This window comes from Lissotriton helveticus, chromosome 7 (genome assembly GCF_964261635.1).
Source record: "Lissotriton helveticus chromosome 7, aLisHel1.1, whole genome shotgun sequence".
NCBI classification, from domain to species: Eukaryota; Metazoa; Chordata; class Amphibia; order Caudata; family Salamandridae; genus Lissotriton; species Lissotriton helveticus.
This window is the reverse complement of record NC_136068.1, coordinates 113,084,584-113,103,932: the sequence shown is the minus strand read 5'-3', so window position 1 is coordinate 113,103,932 and position 19,349 is coordinate 113,084,584.

The following is a 19,349-nucleotide window of genomic DNA, read 5'->3' as shown; positions in this document are numbered from 1 at the left end:
AAATATCTACGTCCTGAGGGTGGGCACTTTGAAACATAGAGAGCAGGTCCTGGGGGGTGGCGTTCCCCAAGACCATTACTGGCACCAGGATGGGGGCCATGCAACCCCGCCGTTGTTATTGTAGGGTGAGCCCCAGAGAGGTGGTGGCTCCTGGGGCTGAAAACTGCAGAGGACTTCCCCTCCCCTTTATCTTTAATTGGCCTGGTTGCTTGGAGGTGGCGGTCCCCGGGCCGTAAAAGGCCTACAGAGTGGGGGGCCACATGGTCCCCTTCTCATATTTACACATTGGCCTGGCCCTGGGAATGTGGCGGTCCCTGGGGCCCATATCTGTCATGGGGTGGGAGTTGCATGTGCCCCCCCCCTATAATATATATTTAAATACAAAGAAGAGCAGAAGACCGTGCTTGGTTTTGTACATTTTTGTTCACTGGGATTCATGAATCTGCTGCGATTTGCACTTTGAAAATGTTTACAAAATGCTTTTCGGGCCAAGTGGGGTACCTGGGGAACCCAGCAATAGGCCTAGGGGATCAGGGTCCTACCATGCCACCTTTGCTTTATTTTTTACTTTTCATTTGGGACTTGGCTGGGTCTGAGTCCCAAAATGGCTGCCAACATTTCCTAGTTGAAGTATTGGCAGCCAATCAGATCTCGACATGAGATTTGTTGGATTCGTTGAGGGTACGCGTCCCTAGATATACAAATTTGTTTTTCCTTTATTATTTCAAAAACTGCTGAACAGATTTACGCCATATCACAAAAAGCACACTTTCCAGGCCAAGATCTATCTTTATGCCAAATTTGGTGTAATTCCATTCAGTGGTACGGGCTGTAGTCATGTCTAAAATCTCTATGGGAATTAGCATTGGAAATGCAGTATTTTTGACCCCTTCCTTTTTCTCGACCCCTGCACATGATGAATCACCCCAAAACTTTCCATTCACAACTAGACAAAGGGGAGCAATTTTTGGGGAAAATATTGTGACCATATCGAGAAACAGGGCTAAAGTTATAAGCAAGTCAAAAAACACTTCTATGGATATATGTATATATATCTATCTATCTCTTCAAAAGAATCGTGTTGCTCAACAAAACACGAAAGCAAAGGACACACCAGAAGTCTGTGTAGCAATCGGAGGTTTAATTCATCGATGGTCTTACAGGCAAAACAACTCGACGCGTTTCAGTGCTAGCGCACCTTAGTCATGAGTAGTGGTGAGTAGTCTGCTGAACAGAATTACACCAAATTTGGCAGCACACAGATCGTGCTTTTTGTGATTTGTTGTAAATCCTTTCTGTAGTTTTGGAGGTTAAAATAGATATGGCTATCTGGACAGTTGGGTTCACAAGAGGCTCGTGAGACTCTTGCAGGAGTACCTGTTTAAAAATAGAGCATTCTGTTTGACCCAGTGAGTTTTTTTCCCTCGGTACAATTTCCTCCTGTTGGTATCAGACTCCCACGTGAGCGAGCTCTCCAATTGGCTTCCAGCAGCATGACATTTTTTTTCTGGCAGTCATTACAGGACTAGGAGACTTAGTCCCCTGTCCTGAAGTGTTAGATGAAAAAAATATGAGGGCAGGGTAGGGATACCCTTCTCCCCTAGGCCCCATGGGGGGTCCCCAGAGGGACCCCCCAGGCCAAAAACAAAAGAAAAATTGGCAAATTTTGCATGCCTTATTCAATAGGGGAGGGGTGCTATGTGGCCCCTCTCACCTCCCCATTATAGGCCCCAGGGATACCACCCCTGGGGCAGAAATTTGCATAAAAGTGGTGGGGGGCAAGCAACCCCCTCTTCAAACCTCCAGAGGGTCCATCCACCGAGGACAATTTTTGTAATCATAGGGAGGGGAGGGCTGCACAGCCTCCCAGAGCCTTAAAGACCCTGGGAATCCCACCCATGGGTCAATTTCTTTGATTAAGGGAGGGGTGCGGTACGTCCCCCCTGAGCCTTCTATTTCTGGTGGAGCCCAGCCCTGAGGCAGGCTCACATGGTGTGTCCTGGGAAGCTAGAAAATGATCCGAAGCACACCCATATTTTAACATTAAGTTCCATGGTGTTATTTTTTCGCCAAGTTTAGCGTGCAGCACTCGTGTTTTGCTCCGTTCCATCGCAATTTCACATATTCAAGAGAAAATAGTGTCGCGCAGCTTGCGGGTCACAAACGAGTTGCACACCCTTATGAACATAGGGAAGCCTCACCCAGTACACATCGGTTTCCCTGACCCACCGGCATGGTCAATGAAATTTGTTTTTGCTCCCTCTTGGGCAGGAAAATTTTTTAATCTCCCACCATGCTGAGTCTGCTCCCAACTGGCCGGAGCTTTGAAAATGCTCCCACCAGCTAGGAGCAAACTTTTGATCTGTTTCCCTGCCGCAGTGTTGTGGACAAGGAAACAGGTCAAAATATTGCGTCTGCCTGAAGGGAGAAGCATAAGAAGCTGCTCCATGTGGGCGGGAACAATGCCAGCTCCCGCTGCATGCAGGGAGCTGGCTGGGTACCCTAGGGGGAGCCACAACGAATGATTGGGGGGTATCCTGGGTGGGCACCAAGACACCACCCTCTGAGTAATGTGGGCCCCTGGCATGGTGTACTTCAGGACAGTGACTAAGTCCCCTAGTCATATAATGGCTGCCAGCAACATTTTTCAGAGCACTCACGCCCATGGGGATCTGACTCCTGCGGGATCGAATTTACCCAAGGGAAAAAAGCAACCTGGTCCAATTAGAATGCTCTATTTGTGAGTTGCCACTCCCGTAAGAGCCTCTTGGACTCTTGTGGACCTAACCTTCAGCTATACAAACATTTTTTACCCTTAATTTCTAAAAAACTACCAAACAAATTTACACCAAATCACAACAAGCACAATTAGGGGACCAAGATCTAGCTTCCTGCCAAATTTGGTGTAATTCCGTTCAGCAGTTTTTGCTGTAGCCCTCCTTAACCAATTCTATGGAAAATGCATGGGGATTTTGCATTTTGACCCCTCCTTTGTTCTCAGCCTCCATTTGATGGATCACCCTGAAACATTCCATGCCCAAAATACATAACAGGGAGGTCTTTTTAGAATAGGTTAGAGGAGACTCATGAAATGGTGCCAAGGTTACTAGCAACACAAAAAAGTATTTCCTATGCAAATGCTAATCTATCTAAAACTAGCCTGTGTGACTGCCACTGGGTAATGTGTGTATATATATATATATATATATATATATCGTACTGGTGGTTAAGGGGTGCTATACTATTGGAATTAATGTATATATACATATATATATATATATATATATATATATGTATATATATATATATATATATATATATATATTCAAAAAAGTTGCTCTCGCATTGAAGCGCCCACACAGCGTTATATTATTCACCTTTATTTTCGTCAATTTGGCAGCAAGGAGTCCAGCACACAGGTAAGAGCAAGTTTTTCAAAGCCCAATTGCCGACGCGTTTCTGGAGACAGAGTTCCCTTCCTCATGGCAGGCTCAGGAGGCAGAAACCAGCTGCTTCGCATTTCATTTTTTTAAAGTGTTGCTCAGTTACGCCTACTAGGGTGTGTACACAAGTAGCATTATGGTTCTTGCAGTTTCTTGAAAGTAAAATCCATCGTGGTTCATGCAGCAGTTTTTACACCTTCCCAAAATTATTTCTCTTCGGATTGCTTTTCACCACATCGTGCCACACGCACTCGCTTTCTTCCACCAAAAAGACAGGTAACGCTGTTCCTTTGCGATATTCTTCAAGTAGAACACCAGAACCTGTTCCTTAGCGGGGGGGCTACTTCGTGACCTGAGCAGGCCACTTAATATTTTAAAAAGTTGCTCTCGCATTGAAGCGCCCACACAGCGTTATATTATTCACCTTTATTTTCGTCAATTTGGCAGCAAGGAGTCCAGCACACAGGTAAGAGCAAGTTTTTCAAAGCCCAATTGCCGACGCGTTTCTGGAGACAGAGCTCCCTTCCTCATGGCAGGCTCAGGAGGCAAAAACCAGCTGCTTCGCATTTCGTTTTTTAAAGTGTTGCTCAGTTACGCCTACTAGGGCGTGTACACAAGTAGCATTATGGTTCTTGCAGTTTCTTGAAAGTAAAATCCATCGTGGTTCATGCAGCAGTTTTTACACCTTCCCAAAATTATTTCTCTTCGGATTGCTTTTCACCACATCGTGCCACACGCACTCGCTTTATTCCACCAAAAAGACAGGTAACGCTTTTCCTTTGCGATATTCTTCAAGTAGAACACCAGGACCTGTTCCTTAGCAGGGGGGCTACTTCGTGACCTGAGCAGGCCACTTAATATTCAAAAAAGTTGCTCTCGCATTGAAGCGCCCACACAGCGTTATATTATTCACCTTTATTTTCGTCAATTTGGCAGCAAGGAGTCCAGCACACAGGTAAGAGCAAGTTTTTCAAAGCCCAATTGCCGACGCGTTTCTGGAGACAGAGCTCCCTTCCTCATGGCAGGCTCAGGAGGCAGAAACCAGCTGCTTCGCATTTCGTTTTTTAAAGTGTTGCTCAGTTACGCCTACTAGGGCGTGTACACAAGTAGCATTATGGTTCTTGCAGTTTCTTGAAAGTAAAATCCATCGTGGTTCATGCAGCAGTTTTTACACCTTCCCAAAATTATTTCTCTTCGGATTGCTTTTCACCACATCGTGCCACGCGCACTAGCTTTCTTATTTATTTATTTATTTATTTATTCAAAGTTTTATATAGCGCGAACAAGATCCTTACAGATATCAGAGCGCTTCACAAAGACAGGGTAGGGGCAGTAGGAATGAACAGAGATAATGGGAGCAGTATAATAGTCACTAACATGGTAGGAAAATAATAACATACATAAGACATATCAATATACAATCAGGTAAACAAGTAATATAAGGCGGCACAAATCATTGGTCCCACTAAAGAGGTGTTCAGGTACACCTTGGGTGTGTGGATGGCTTATACCAATGATTTAGTATAGAGAGAGCACTAAGTGGGGGCATCGGGAGAGTGAATCAGTAGACCAACGTGTATCATATATTGGTCGGTAGTAAGAGAGTAGCGTAGTAGTGTCCCCATCAAGTAGAAGTATAGTGCCAAAGGACAAGGTGAACAGTGATGCAAAGCAATGCAGAGTCTCAGATTCAGCACCTATAAGGATCAGGAGATCTTGGCCAGAAGGATGGTTTTCACCTCTTTCTTGAAGAGTGCAGTGGAGGAGATAAGCCTTGTTTCAGGAGGGAGCGCATTCCAGATCCTGGGTGCCATTCCTGAGAAGGAGCGCTTGTATGTTTTCTCTTTCCGGAATCTACGAGGTTTCAGGAGTAGATTTTTTGCACTTCTATTGGATCTCGAGCCTCCTGATATAGACAACTTTTGAGCGAGGTAGTTGGGTGCATTGTGGTGCACGGCCGCGTGAGTCATAACTGCAATTTTTAGCTGTATTCTGGCTTCAAAAGGCAGCCATTTTAGAGACTTTAAGTCTGGGGATATATGCGAATGCTTTCTTGAGCCAGTAATGAGTCTCGCGGCAGCGTTCAGAGAGGCTCTTAGGGGTGCTGTTGTGGATAGCGGGAGTCCGCTGAGGGCCACAATTCCGTAGTCTATTCGAGGGATGACTAAAGCTTGTACAGCAGTTTGGAAGTCTTCGGCAGGGAGGAAGGGTTTAATTTTCCTCAGAGTGTTGATTTGGAAATTAGCTGCTTTTGTGGCTTTGCTAACGTGCTGCTGCATGTTGAGCTTGGCGTCGAGTGTGATGCCTAGGGATTTCGCCGAATCTACAATGGTAGGTTGGACATTGAGTGCTGTTAGGTTATTGAGCCACGTTTGGGTGGTGGATATTTTCGCCGGGGGTGAGATGAGTAGGAACTCAGTTTTCAGAGCATTTAGTCAGAGGTGATTATCGGCCAGCCATGATTGAGTGTTAATAAGCGTGGAATTCAGATGTTTGATATCTTCCGGGGATTGTAGCTTTAGGTAAAGTTGTGTGTCGTCGGCGTACATATGGAATTGGACATTGGAAGCTTGGAGCAAGGTGGCGAGCGGTTCCATGACGAGGTTGAACAGTGTGGGGGAGAGGGAGGATCCTTGTGGAACACCTAGATCTGCAGGCACAGGTGTAGATAGCACATTGTCGATCTTGAACTTCTGAGACCTGTTGTGAAGGAAGGACGAGAACCATTTGAGAACAGTTTCCGAAAGACCCATTCTAGTGCTTAGCAGCTCCAGCAAGTCCTCATGTTTGACCGTGTCGAATGCTGATGAGAGGTCAAGAAGGATGAGGAGGCAGGACTCATTGCGATCAAGAATTTGGAGGGCGTCATCAATTATGTGTGTCATAGCTGTTTCCGTGCTGTGTTTCGCTCGGAAGCCTGATTGATGAGGGTTGAGGAGGTCAAATTGGTCAATGTGTTTTGTTAGTTGGAGTTGGACACATTTCTCAAGCAGTTTGGCCAGGGTGGGGATATTGGTGATGGGCCGGTAATTGTTTAGGTCAGACGGATCAGCTGTAGGTTTCTTGAGTATAGGTGTGACTTGCCCCACCTTGAGGGAGTCTGGAATGAGGCCTTGTTGCAGGGAGCTGTTGATGATTTTGGTCCAGAGAGGGAGGAGCAAGGGGATGAAGTATTTTACAGCATTAGCAGGTAGAGGGTCTGTGAGGTGATTAGAGGGCTTCAAGGTGCAGAGCAGTTTGTGTATTGCTTCTTCCGAGTAGGTATCCTCCAGGTAACGCTGTTCCTTTGTGATATTCTTCAAGTAGAACACCAGGACTTGTTCCTTAGCGGGGGGGCTACTTCGTGACCTGAGCAGGCCAGTTAATATTAAAAAAAGTTGCTCTCGCATTGAAGCGCCCACACAGCTTTATATTATTCACCTTTATTTTCGTCAATTTGGCAGCAAGGAGTCCAGCACACAGGTAAGAGCAACTTTTTCAAAGCCCAATTGCCGACGCGTTTCTGGAGACAGAGCTCCCTTCCTCATGGCAGGCTCAGGAGGCAGAAACCAGCTGCTTCGCATTTCGTTTTTTAAAGTGTTGCTCAGTTACGCCTACTAGGGCGTGTACACAAGTAGCATTATGGTTCTTGCAGTTTCTTGAAAGTAAAATCCATCGTGGTTCATGCAGCAGTTTTTACACCTTCCCAAAATTATTTCTCTTCGGATTGCTTTTCACCACATCGTGCCACACGCACTCGCTTTCTTCCACCAAAAAGACAGGTAACGCCTTGAAAAACTTGCTCTTACCTGTGTGCTGGACTCCTTGCTGCCAAATTGACGAAAATAAAGGTGAATAATATAACGCTGTGTGGGCGCTTCAATGCGAGAGCAACTTTTCTGAATATATATATGTAAATTGATACTTGTATAGCGCACTACTCACCCGCAAGGGTCTCAAGGCGCTTGTACGAATACCGCTGTGGAACCCATCCTGGCTTTCCCTGTGAGGTGTCCACTCCTGGGCACCCCCAAGGTGGAGGCCAGGCATCCTTAGCGTTGTGGGGGCCGTTGTGGAGATTAAGCAAGCTATTGCCCAGAGTTGCAGAGTGGGACTCCATGATTGGAATAGGCACCGAGGCGAGAATCATCAGGTCCGTGGAATTTTGAGCCCAAGACCCGCCGAGGCGGGGAATTGAACCCTGGTCCTGGGCTAGACCTCTGCATCAGGGTCTGCCGCTCCAACCATTGAGCCACACTTCTCCATATATATTTATATATATATATATATATATATATATATATATATATTCACTGAAAAAAACATAGGTTATAGACCATATATAGTTAGGAATTAGCATTTAAAAAACCTTATTTTACTCACACAAAACCATTGAAATTCCATATATAGTTAGTTGCACTAACTATATATCGCGCACCCGCAATCCACTGCTGATGATGTCACATATTACATCATTCATGACATGGTCAGTGACATCACTGATGACATCACTGATGACATCTCGAATGACATCACTGATGACATCACTGATGACATCATCCAGTGACTGTGTGTTTCTGTAAAGTTTAAATATGTTTTACATATTGAAGAATGAGTAGATGTAGAAGTGTCTGGATGAAGGATTTAGTAGGTGCGTGACTGACTGTATGAGTGAGTGATTAAATGTGTCTCACTGAGTGCATGGGTTAGTGACTAAACTGTCTTAATTTGTGCATCATTATGTCTGTTGTTCTGTAAACTGCTGCATGTGTTGATCAGTAGCTATATGAGTAACTATATGGGTTATTGATTGATTGCCCAAGTATTTGTATGGGAGACTGAGTGTGTGTGTGGCTGGCTGGGAGGTGTGTGACTCTGTGCAGATCAATGTGTACTTGTATCAATGATTGTATAAGAGAGTAATTATGTGTTAGTATATGTTTCAAAATGTAAGGTGCTCTATGTTTAACTGTATAGATTAGAAAATGGAAGTGTGATTGATTCTTTACAGGACTGACTAGGTGTGTGAGTAACTCCATGGATGAGTGACAGAGTGTGAGAGTCTGTATAGGTGTATGAGTGCATATGATAGTGTTGTAAAGATGAGTGATTGTATGTATGAATGATTGTATGGGTAAATGAGTGAATGTGTGTGTAAACATAGGAATCACTGAGTGCGTATGTAGTAACTAGTATTGGTGTGTCAATGGTTTCAAAAATTATACTCTGTATTTAACACTGGGTGTAACAGAGGTTATATTAAAGTGTGAGGAGATGCATTGTATTGTCACATGAATGATATCATCAGTGATGTGGTCATTGATGTCAAATGAGATGTCATCAGTGATGTCATCAGTGATGTCATTTGAGATGTCATCAGTGATGTCATCAGTGATGTCACTGACCATGTCATGAATGATGTAATATGTGACATCATCAGCAGTGGATTGCGGGTGCGCGATATATAGTTAGTGCAACTAACTATATATGGAATTTCAATGGTTTTGTGTGAGTAAAATAAGGTTTTTTAAATGCTAATTCCTAACTATATATGGTCTATAACCTATGGTTTTTTCAGTGAATTTTCAAGGTTTTGTAAATGCTAATTCCTAACTATATATGGTCTATAACCTATGGTTTTTTCAGTGAATTTTCAAGGTTTTGTAAATGCTAATTCCTAACTATATATGGTCTATAACCTATGGTTTTTTCAGTGAATTTCAATGGTTTTTTAATAGCAAATATCATAAGCTGTCGAATGTCAAGTACGTGGTAAGTAAAAACATTTTCGTGTTTATGCACACTGATCTGCTTTGAATGCTGCCCCCCACCCCTCATTTCTATTAGGAGTACTCTCTCTTTGCAGATAGTGAAGGGTAGTTAACGCAGCCCTTTGCCCCCTTTGTAATCCGTCGTGCCTGCTTCTCTCTCCATTTGATTGATTGTTCTCTTTGGTTCATTCTCTATTTACAAACAAGCACAGAGTCGCAATACTCTGTTTAGTCTTTGCAGATAGCGAAAAATCGTGTAAAAAAACAAAAGGAATCGAGCAAAATCAGTAGGCCACTAATGGGATCTCTTTTTGACCTCGCTAAAATAGAAACATTAGGAACAACCTGTTGAAAATAGCAATGCGTATGTATATAAGCGGCGTTCATTTGTGTTCACAGTACCCCTTGTTGATTGTTTCAATCGAGCATTGAATTGTTCGAAGTTAATTCTCTTAAGGATCTTCTCTACCTGCAAACGAGGAAGAATAGGAATATTCTCTCTCCCTTTGCAGATAGTGAAGGGTAGGTAACGCAAGCCTTTAACACGTCGTACCTATTTCATTCCTCATTGATTGATTGATTGTCCGAACATTGACTGTTTGGGAATTAGTTCTTTTTGGAGGTATTCCCTGTTTGCAAATAAACGTAGGAAAATCTTTGCAAGTAGTGAAAGGGTACGTAATGCGGACCGTTCTCCCCCGTTGTAATCTGTCATGCCTATCTACTCCCCACTGATTGATGCACCTTTTTCACCCGGACCATTTACTAGAGATACGTCATCTGGCCCGACCAGAGAGCACCCCTAGTGAAAAGGACATATGCAATAATAACGAAGTGATCACTGTATCCTGTTAACAGAAACTTTACCATGAAACAACCTGGAAAGAAAAAAATAGGAAAACGAAAATCAGTAGGCCACTGATGAACATGAACTTTTATTAAACAACGAACAAAGAAACGATAACATAACGTAATGATAAAACCTATTAATGTCCTAGAAACAAGAAAACGTTAAAATATGCCAGTGGTGAGAGACCAGAAAAACAGTAAGAGAAACCAAATCACCCCTCGCTGTCCCACCGCCTGCCACGCCAAAAAAATCGATAGACTAGGGAAAATGCAAGTCAGTAGAACATCCACCCCCACTCTGGAAACTTCCAAGGTGGGGCAGGGTTCCGGCTACGCCCAGCCGGGAGCAGCCCATATAAGGCAGATCCTGCTGCCACGCCTCGGCCAGGAGATCCTAACGTAGGGTGTAGCCGAAGGAGAGGCCGAGGCCAGCGGGACCCGGCCAGGGGATTGCCTTTACAACGCTGAACAGTTGCAGGGGGGGGGAATGTCTCCTCGACCCTCCCCTCTCTCTCCCAGTCCGGCCGCGGTGGCCCTTGAGAGATGCAGGTAGTCCCGCCACATGCTCTTCCGGTCCGACCACCAACGGTCGGGGGGCCGAGGCCGACGGGATCCGGCTGCAGCCGATAAACCAAGAAACCCGTTCATGGGGCCAGAGCCAGGGGCGTCCGGCCGACATCCACCGGAAGCCCGGCCCGAAGACGGACGGGACACTTCTTTCTTTTATAATGGCTGCGACAACACTGGGGGGGGATGTCTTGCACATGCCTCCGACCCCCCCCTCGTCCTCATCGCCTGGTCCGGCCATAACAAATCTCAAGCGAGACGCCGTGGGGTGCCCTGGGAGGGAGAGACGGTGCGAACAGGCCTCTCCCGCCTCCCCAGGTGGAGACTTCCCAGCTGCACCCTCAGCGCTCCAGGCGCCCGGAAAACGGTTCTTCCACTGTGGCCATGCTGCAACGTCTCGCCCGGCAGGGTGGAGCCCGTCCGCTCATGTGACCCCGCGATCGCCGGTAGCTGCCGAACTCTCAAAATGGCGGTCGACCTGGCAAGAGCGGGCCCAGCATAAAGAAATGGCCCGGTCACTGGTTGACTCCACCACCGTAGTCCTCCACGACCTTGAAGATTCTAGAGGAGCCGCGGGAGTCTCCGACCCCCGATGGGGAATGACTGCCATGATCGCCCGTGGAGTGATGAAACTGTATCCGCGGGACGTCGGCGCTCCCATGCTGGCGCCAGCCTCACTTTGAATTACTAGAATCCTGCAGACCTCACTTCCGGTGAAAGCACAGTGTGACCCGGTAGGAAAAATTATTGCACCCCCTCCCCTTTTTGACTGATAGTTCAAACCACCGATCCTTTCCTTTGCCCTTTTAACGGAACTTTGGACTGCCTCCCCCTCTTTTACATTTTCTAGAGAAAACAAAACATTAACCACTACATTAGCATAGCAGTTGACACCAGAACTGTTTTCAAATTGAAAACCAACAACATCTTCAACAGAATCCTTTTTGTTTCTGCTGTGACCCTGCTACAGCACAGGCATTGTCCCCAGCAGTAATTCTGCAATGCCGGTAAGAATAGCTGTGGTGCCTACTGGACTCACTCACCCCCGCGGCGCCCCACGCCGTTTTTTGCTGGGCGGCAACTTACTAGACATCACTTTCGTGCCATCTAGATTTCAGCGCGTTCTGCTGCCTTGGAACTATTCACACAACAGACCGCTACTGACAAGAATATTTCATTATTGGTGCTGTCAATTTCAATAAATCTATTGGATAATTAAAAAGAAATTGCCACGGTCTCTTCGTTGTTTAAATGTTTTTACTGTTTTTGTTTTGTTGTATATATTTATATGTTATTAAAGTTTTATATTCCTACTACTTTGTTGGAGTGCTATATATTTTTAATGTGACACATAATTGTAAAAACTTTGATGTACAAAGAGTCATTCCTGGAATCTTCCGCTTCAGGCTCGGTCCCCTCCCCAATCACAATACAGGATGGTTTTCAGATAGTAGGAACACGTGTGGTGTGACGGATCTCATCGGGTGTGGGCCTTGATCTACTATAACTCCTTTGAAGAGGGGTGATTCTTTACAGCTGGGGCCATAAACTACATCTGCAGGGCTAGCTGATAGCCTGGACAATCGGACACAGAGAAAGAGGAGTGTCAGAGGGTGCGGTAGTGAATAGGGCGAAAGGGAGGTGTCGGGCAGGCACAGAGTGTGATTCTCAGGGAAGAGCAGCGCAGATGGGGGGAGGTTTATTGCCCATGCATAAGACAGAGAGCGGTGGTGACCAGTGCCTAGGGAAGATGCTTGCGTGGGTGAGGAGCCATGCTACGAATCGACAGCGTGCAGAGAGTGGGTCTGGTCAAGACATCTAAAATGGCTGCCGTGCACGACAAAAGTGTGGCATTTCAAAAAAGGCAAGATGGCGCAGACAATGTTTTTCAACACTTCCTCATTTCCTTCGAATCGAACGTTAACAGACGTTGGGGCATATTACCAAAGTTAAGCGATATTTATCGCTAACGATGCTTACCAACCAATTTTTTACCACTAAGCATCGTCAGAAATTATCGAAGATAAACCTTACTATTATCAAGGTTTATCGCAAATGCGATAATAAACGGCCGCAATGCATGAATATCGCTAAAAACTCAGCGATATTCATGCATTACCGAGCTAATGCTCTTAGCCATGTTATCCACCTCCCATTGGATAACATGGCTAAGAACTGCTCAGGGCAGGTGTTACTTTTTGGAGATATTCGCGCTTAGCGCGAATATCTCCAAAAGTTGGTAATAGGAGATAGATATCTTGCATGTTGTAATGCAAGTTATTGTGGTATATGGAACTCATACCATAATCTCTCAGGAAAGCAGAAACTGATCCTTTTGGGACCGCCTAAAAAGGCCTAGGGGGTGAGGAGTACTCTACTTTGCCCCCTTTTCACGTTCCGAACTATTTTATTTTACTCTCTTCTGTAATTACACAAAATAGCAGCGATAAGATGCATCGGAGACACACAGTGAGAGAAAGGAGGCCGGAGATGAAGAAGACATGTCAAATACACATTGGAGATAATATAGTGGCAGAAGGGAAGTAAATATGAGTAAACTTACCATGTAACATAACAAGCACTGGCGTTGCCAATAGGTTTCGCATTTGGAAAGTTAGAGCTATTGGTTTTGTAAATGACATTTTATATTTATATATTGTTATTGACAATGCCAATAATGATATATAAATATAAAATGTCATTTACAAAACCAATAGCTCCAACTTTCCAAATGCGAAACCTATTGGCAACGCCAGTGCTTGTTTTTAAAATTGTTGTGAATCATCTAAATTATTTTAATAATCTCGCTGCATCTATATTTGAACTGTTTGCCTATTGTAGTATCCTCATTTTGTATCACATGTACTGTTTTACTCTGTTGTTTCTTTATTTCCTATTAGGATATTTCCCTTAAAGTACTGTGTTCCTTTTCCTTAACGTTCCAATTCCCTTTTGGAACTTGGTGATGGAAGGCAGTGATTAATTGCCTGACGTTCCTCCTCTGCGGTTCAAGTTGTGCCGTAGATCCTGTTACTTTTATTCTTAATGAAAATAAATCCCAGCTGTTTCCTGCCTGCAAAGATCTGACTCCATTCTTCGTAGGCTAACCACCACAACACCTAGGCTGTGGATGTTGTGCTAAATCCCCTCATATTGACATGAATTGAACCTGTTGTATTATGTATGTATTTCTAAATAACAGATTGTTATCATGATAACTGGATGAACTTGTGATGGTTTCTATTAACGATATGCAATAAAATTAATCTGAATCTGGTAGGTGAAAACGAATTTGTGAAAATCTATCAAGATGCTTTTGCTACATGTCAAACAAGTAACAAGTCGTTCTGAAACAATTTAGGCATTTCTCAAATAATTTTTAACTGATTTCTTTGTGTGCACGCTGATTTGTTTTATTTCTTGCGATTTTATATAGTGTTAACTCAATATTTTACCAGCATGTGCTCCCTTCCACCCCAAAATTATCTTTTTGAAAAAAACAACTAACAGACTCACATGTCCACCGCTCAGGTCATTCATATTTCTCTATACCAACTCCCCACTAATCCATTTTGTGTTCCGGAGTAGTGTGCTACTCGCCGAAAAGCACTTCCACGCATCATCGGGAGTTGTAAGCACTATATAAATACAACTAATAAATACTAAAAATGCAGCGCAAGACCCTTCTAAGTGCTGTCCCCAACAAATATCCGTTTTGCCCCTTTTCCACATCTTTCCATACGGCAGTCCTTTTTGCCTCTCTCCATATACCCATCTCTTCTAAACCATGTCGAGGTGGACTTTAAAAAAAAGCAATATCAGGGCTTCAGTTTTTCAACAAGCGCGCCAGTTTGAAGCTTGTGACTATAGGGCAACAATTACCGATGTCAATGTTTTAGCCAATGGGAGCCGTCTTCCCTTTGTTACGTGTGTATAATACTTGTAGCCAATGAGAGCTAGTTTTGTGTGAACCAATCAGAAACACACCGGTTCCAGGGCACAACCGAAGACCAAAAAAAACCAAAACGGGAAACTGAGACAGCAGTGACGCGCCCCACCGGTAGTGACGCGAGGGGATTTGAAAGTTTTAGAAGTAGCAGCTGAAAGGAGGCGGTGTCATTGTTTTAGCAGCTGGGAGGCGGAGCCTGCGTGAATTTGTTTAGGAGTGGAGAAAAGAGTCTGCCTTAAAACAAGTACCTGGAAATCGCTTGAGTTCCTGGCAAGCCACCGGCCCGATCTGGCGCGAAATCCGGAAGTCCGGCAGCGTCATGCTTGCTGTGGGGCGGGACTTCCGCCATAAGCTCGTGCACGAAGTGATTCGCCGAGATGGAAGTGGTGACTCGGGGCTCCCATGCCGGAGGGGGCTCCCATGCCGGAGGGGGCTCCCATGCCGGAGGGGGAGCCCGGCGGTGGCGGCAGAAAAGTGGTGAGCCACGTCAATGGAGGCGGAGGAGATGACACCCGGTAAGTGGGACTTGGTGCCTTGGGGGCTCGTGCACAGGCTCGGGCGACTGGTGCGTGTGTGCGCGGCCAGGGCGGCTGGTGCGTGTGTGGGCAGCTGGTGCGTGTGTGCGGGGCTGGGGGCGGCTGGTGCGTGTGTGGGCAGCTGGTGCGTGTGTGCGGGGCTGGGGGCGGCTGGTGCGTGTGTGGGCAGCTGGTGCGTGTGTGCGTGTCTGGGGGTGGCTGGTGCGTGTATGGGCAGCTGGTGTGCGCGCGAATGAGAGGCATGGCTGACTACCAGAGATGTGCACGGCTCGGGAGGCGGGGCATGCGCGTCCACGAGGTGCAATCGGCGCTCGTGCCCCGGTCTGTGGTCCCTTCCGAGCTAGGTGGGCAGCAATAGGTATTTCGCTGACGCGAAACCTAAAAATGTTGCACTCTATACTATAAGTCTCATTTTATACTACAATCACTTCGCTACAACCTCATAAATTAAAAATAAAAATGAATAATGTCTCAAACAATTTTTGATTTCTAAATATAAATTTATTCTTCAGAATTTTCTAAATTTGAAAGAACTAGTAACATGTCCTCATCAGCAATGTCCTCATTAAAGTCTCCAATGATGATTCTTGTAACTCTATGGTCTCCAAACACTCGATAAATTCGCCACCAAGAGATTGATCAAAAAAATCATTCAAGTCATCTCCTCCTTGTGACAATATTTCATTATTGGTGCTGTCAATTTCAATCAATGTAGTGGAATCATTCAAGTCATCTCCTCGTGACAATATTTCATTATTGGTGCTCTCAATTTCAATCAATGTAGTGGAATCATTCAAGTCATCTCCTCCTTGTGACAATATTTCATTATTGGTGCTGTCCATTTCAATCAATCTAATGGAATCATACAAGCCATCTCCTCCTTGTGACAATATTTCATTATTGGTGCTCTCAATTTCAATCAATGTAGTGGAATCATTCAAGTCATCTCCTTGTGACAATATTTCATTCTTGGTGCTGTCCATTTCAATCAATCTAATGGAATCATACAAGTCATGTCCTCCTTGTGACAATATTTCATTATTGGTGCTCTCAATTTCAATCAATGTGTTGGACAATTCAAAAGAAATTGCCACGGTCTCTTCATTGTGAGCCATTTTATTTTGAAATTGCTTGCTGTAAATTGCAGAAAAAAATAATCACTTTCATTTATCGTTTTTAGTAATACATAATATAAAACTAACTTTATCAAGTATTTAGTATAACAGAAGGACTGCAAATAAATAACAGAAAACATTTTTCAAATTATCTTCAAGTGTACAACATAGTTCCCCTTACAAATTAACAACTCACCTTTTTAAAAGTAGCAGAAGTGTTAGTACTGCGTAAATCAAACACCAGAAATTCACCACCAAAAATTCCTCACAAATGTACCTCAGACAGTAGTATCACAAAATGGCTGTGGTTTCCTCTCATTTGACATATATACATAACCAATTAACTTTCATCACACACAAATACAAAACCAAAGTAACATTTTAATTGGTTCTAAATTTCAACACTTTCAAATGTGTTTTCCCCATGCAATTTTCCATAGGACATTTACATACGTCTACAGCCTGAATGGCTGAACGGAATTACACCAAACTTGGCAAAATGGTACATCAAACCTAAGAGGTCAGGAAGGATCTACTATGCCCCCTTATGGTCATTTCCCCCTTCGCTTTGGCCTCCTCTTGTCTCTCAATCCTACCGAGGGACAAGATGGCGGCCGCTACGGACTGTTTGGAATGTTGACAGACGCCGGAGAACCAATCAGCTTCGCAAAGCTCCGTAACGCGAAAAGTACGCGAAGCGGAGCGCTGTTACAGATATATATCTTTTTTTGAACGTTAATTTCTCAAAATCCACTGGAGCACATATATTGAGACCTAGCAAAGGCACATCGGGCTACCAGTCCCTAATATTTTGCCAAGTTTCGTGCAAATCCATTCAGCCGTTCGATTATTATTATTTTGTTTTTTTTTTTGCCCCGCGGGGCCCTTTTAAAACCTCCACATCAAACCTAGGGGGTCAGCGAGGATCTACTATGCCCCCTTATAGTTATTTCCCCCTTTGTTTTGACCTCCTCTTGTCTCTCGATCCTACCGAGAGACAAGATGGCGGCCGCTACGGACTTTTTGGAATGTTGACAGACGCCGGAGAACCAATCAGCTTTGCTTCACAAAGCTCCGTTGCGCGTAAAGTACGCGTCCTGGGACGCTGCCAGGTCCGCTGTTACAGATATATATCTTTTTTTAAACGTTAATTTCTCAAAATCCACTGGAGCACATATATTGAGACCTACAAAAGGCACATCGGGCTACCAGTCCCTACAATTTTGCCAAGTTTCGTGCAAATCCATTCAGCCGTTCGGGCTAAAAGTGAGGCCAACCGCCCTATGGAAAACTCAATGTTAAAAACACGTTTTGGGACCCCCCTTTTTTCTCGGCCCCCCCTTGACGAACCCCCCCCCAAATTTTCAAGGGCTGCTCAGAAACAAAATGTGCCATTTTCCTGAAAATTTCAGCCAATTCCGTCCACAAACGCCAAAGTTATTAGACATAGAATTTTCAAAAAACCCATAGAGAAAAAATCCTAACTATATATACCTACTGGCGACCGCCAGTAGGTAATATATATATATATATATACATATTATATATATATATATACACCACAAGTTCCCATCGTTCTGGTGGTTAAGGGGTGCAATACTATTGGAATTAATGTACATATATATATATATACATATTTTTTTTTATATATATACACTTATATTATATATATATATATATGTATGTATATATATATATATATATATATATATATATATATATATATATATATATATATATATATATATATATATGTGTTCTCTCTAAGTGCCCTGTAGCATCGGGAAGGCACACTCGGTATTTTAGCTTCCAGCTTAAAAAATGCAATCTTCCTTCTTGCTGCCGTTTTTGTATCTTGCTGCCAACGCGTTTCAAGGCTCACAGTGACGAAGGTATGGATGTACACGTCATGAAGGGTGGGGCAGGCTTGTGAATAAATACGGTGCAAACACGACGCAGAGTTTGAGAGTAATTTCTGTGCCCATGATGAAGAGGCTGTGAGCCTTGAAACGCGTTGGCAGGTGTGCTGGGGCGCACTTTTACAAAGTAAAATCACGTGACTGACATTAGATTACTACAAGTTCCATAGTGCCTTGTGTTGGTATTTTCAAGTTCAAATGGAAATCCTCCGAAAATCTTTACCTTGGTGGTATTTCTTCAAAGCACAAGCACTAGTCTTATTGGGAGAATCAGTCAGGTGAGTAGAAACAATGTTTGAATACTGCTGGAAAATCAGACTTGAAAATCACACATCACTCGCAGCACGATCATGGCAGAAAATAATCCTGCCTGAATCTCTTCCTCGCGTCGTCCTTTTCGCACCATTGGCTTCTCCTAAGTAGGTTAGGTGCGCGAATGGATCAGGCTCCTCCGTTAATATACACCACAAAGTTATATATATATCAAATCCAATAGTATTGCATCCCTTAACCTCCAGAACGGCGAGAAAGAATGCTCGAACTCCTCTTGTATGTGCCATAAGATTTGTATTCTCTCCTCATCATAGTCATGACACGTTTCAGCCGGTAAAACGGCCTTGATCACATGCCTTGCTATATATATATATATATATTTTTCGACTTTTTAAATGATAATTCCTAAGGTTTTAAATTTACATATGCGATCAGTGAAACGGATTTAACCTTTCTTGACATCCAGCTTTATGTAGCAAATGACAGGATTTGCATGAAAGTCTTTAGAAAACCCATGAGTGGAAACAATTGACTTTTTGTGAACAGCGCAAATCCAAAAGCTTTAAAGTGGAGGAGCATACCTTATGGGCAATACCTGAGGGTCAAAAGAAATTGCTCAGAAGAGAAAGATCTTGATGAACAAGCATTGGCAATGACACTGATATTCACGAGATGTAGATATCCAATTTCAGTACTAACGGATACGTTGAGAAGAACAAAAGAAAAGAATAGAAATGATCTTTGCTAGACCTGGCACCATTGGCGTGCATCTCCCTTCCATTTTTGCTGTTGCCTCATGTGTTTTAGCTGGTGTTAGATGCTTTGGGCACTGTGCCACTGTTGTCCAGTGCCACAGTGCAAGTGCTCCCTATTGTAAATTGATGTGTTAATCAGTGGTTCCATGTTTGGCCATTTGGTTTACTTGTCAGACCCTAGTCTAGTGCACTG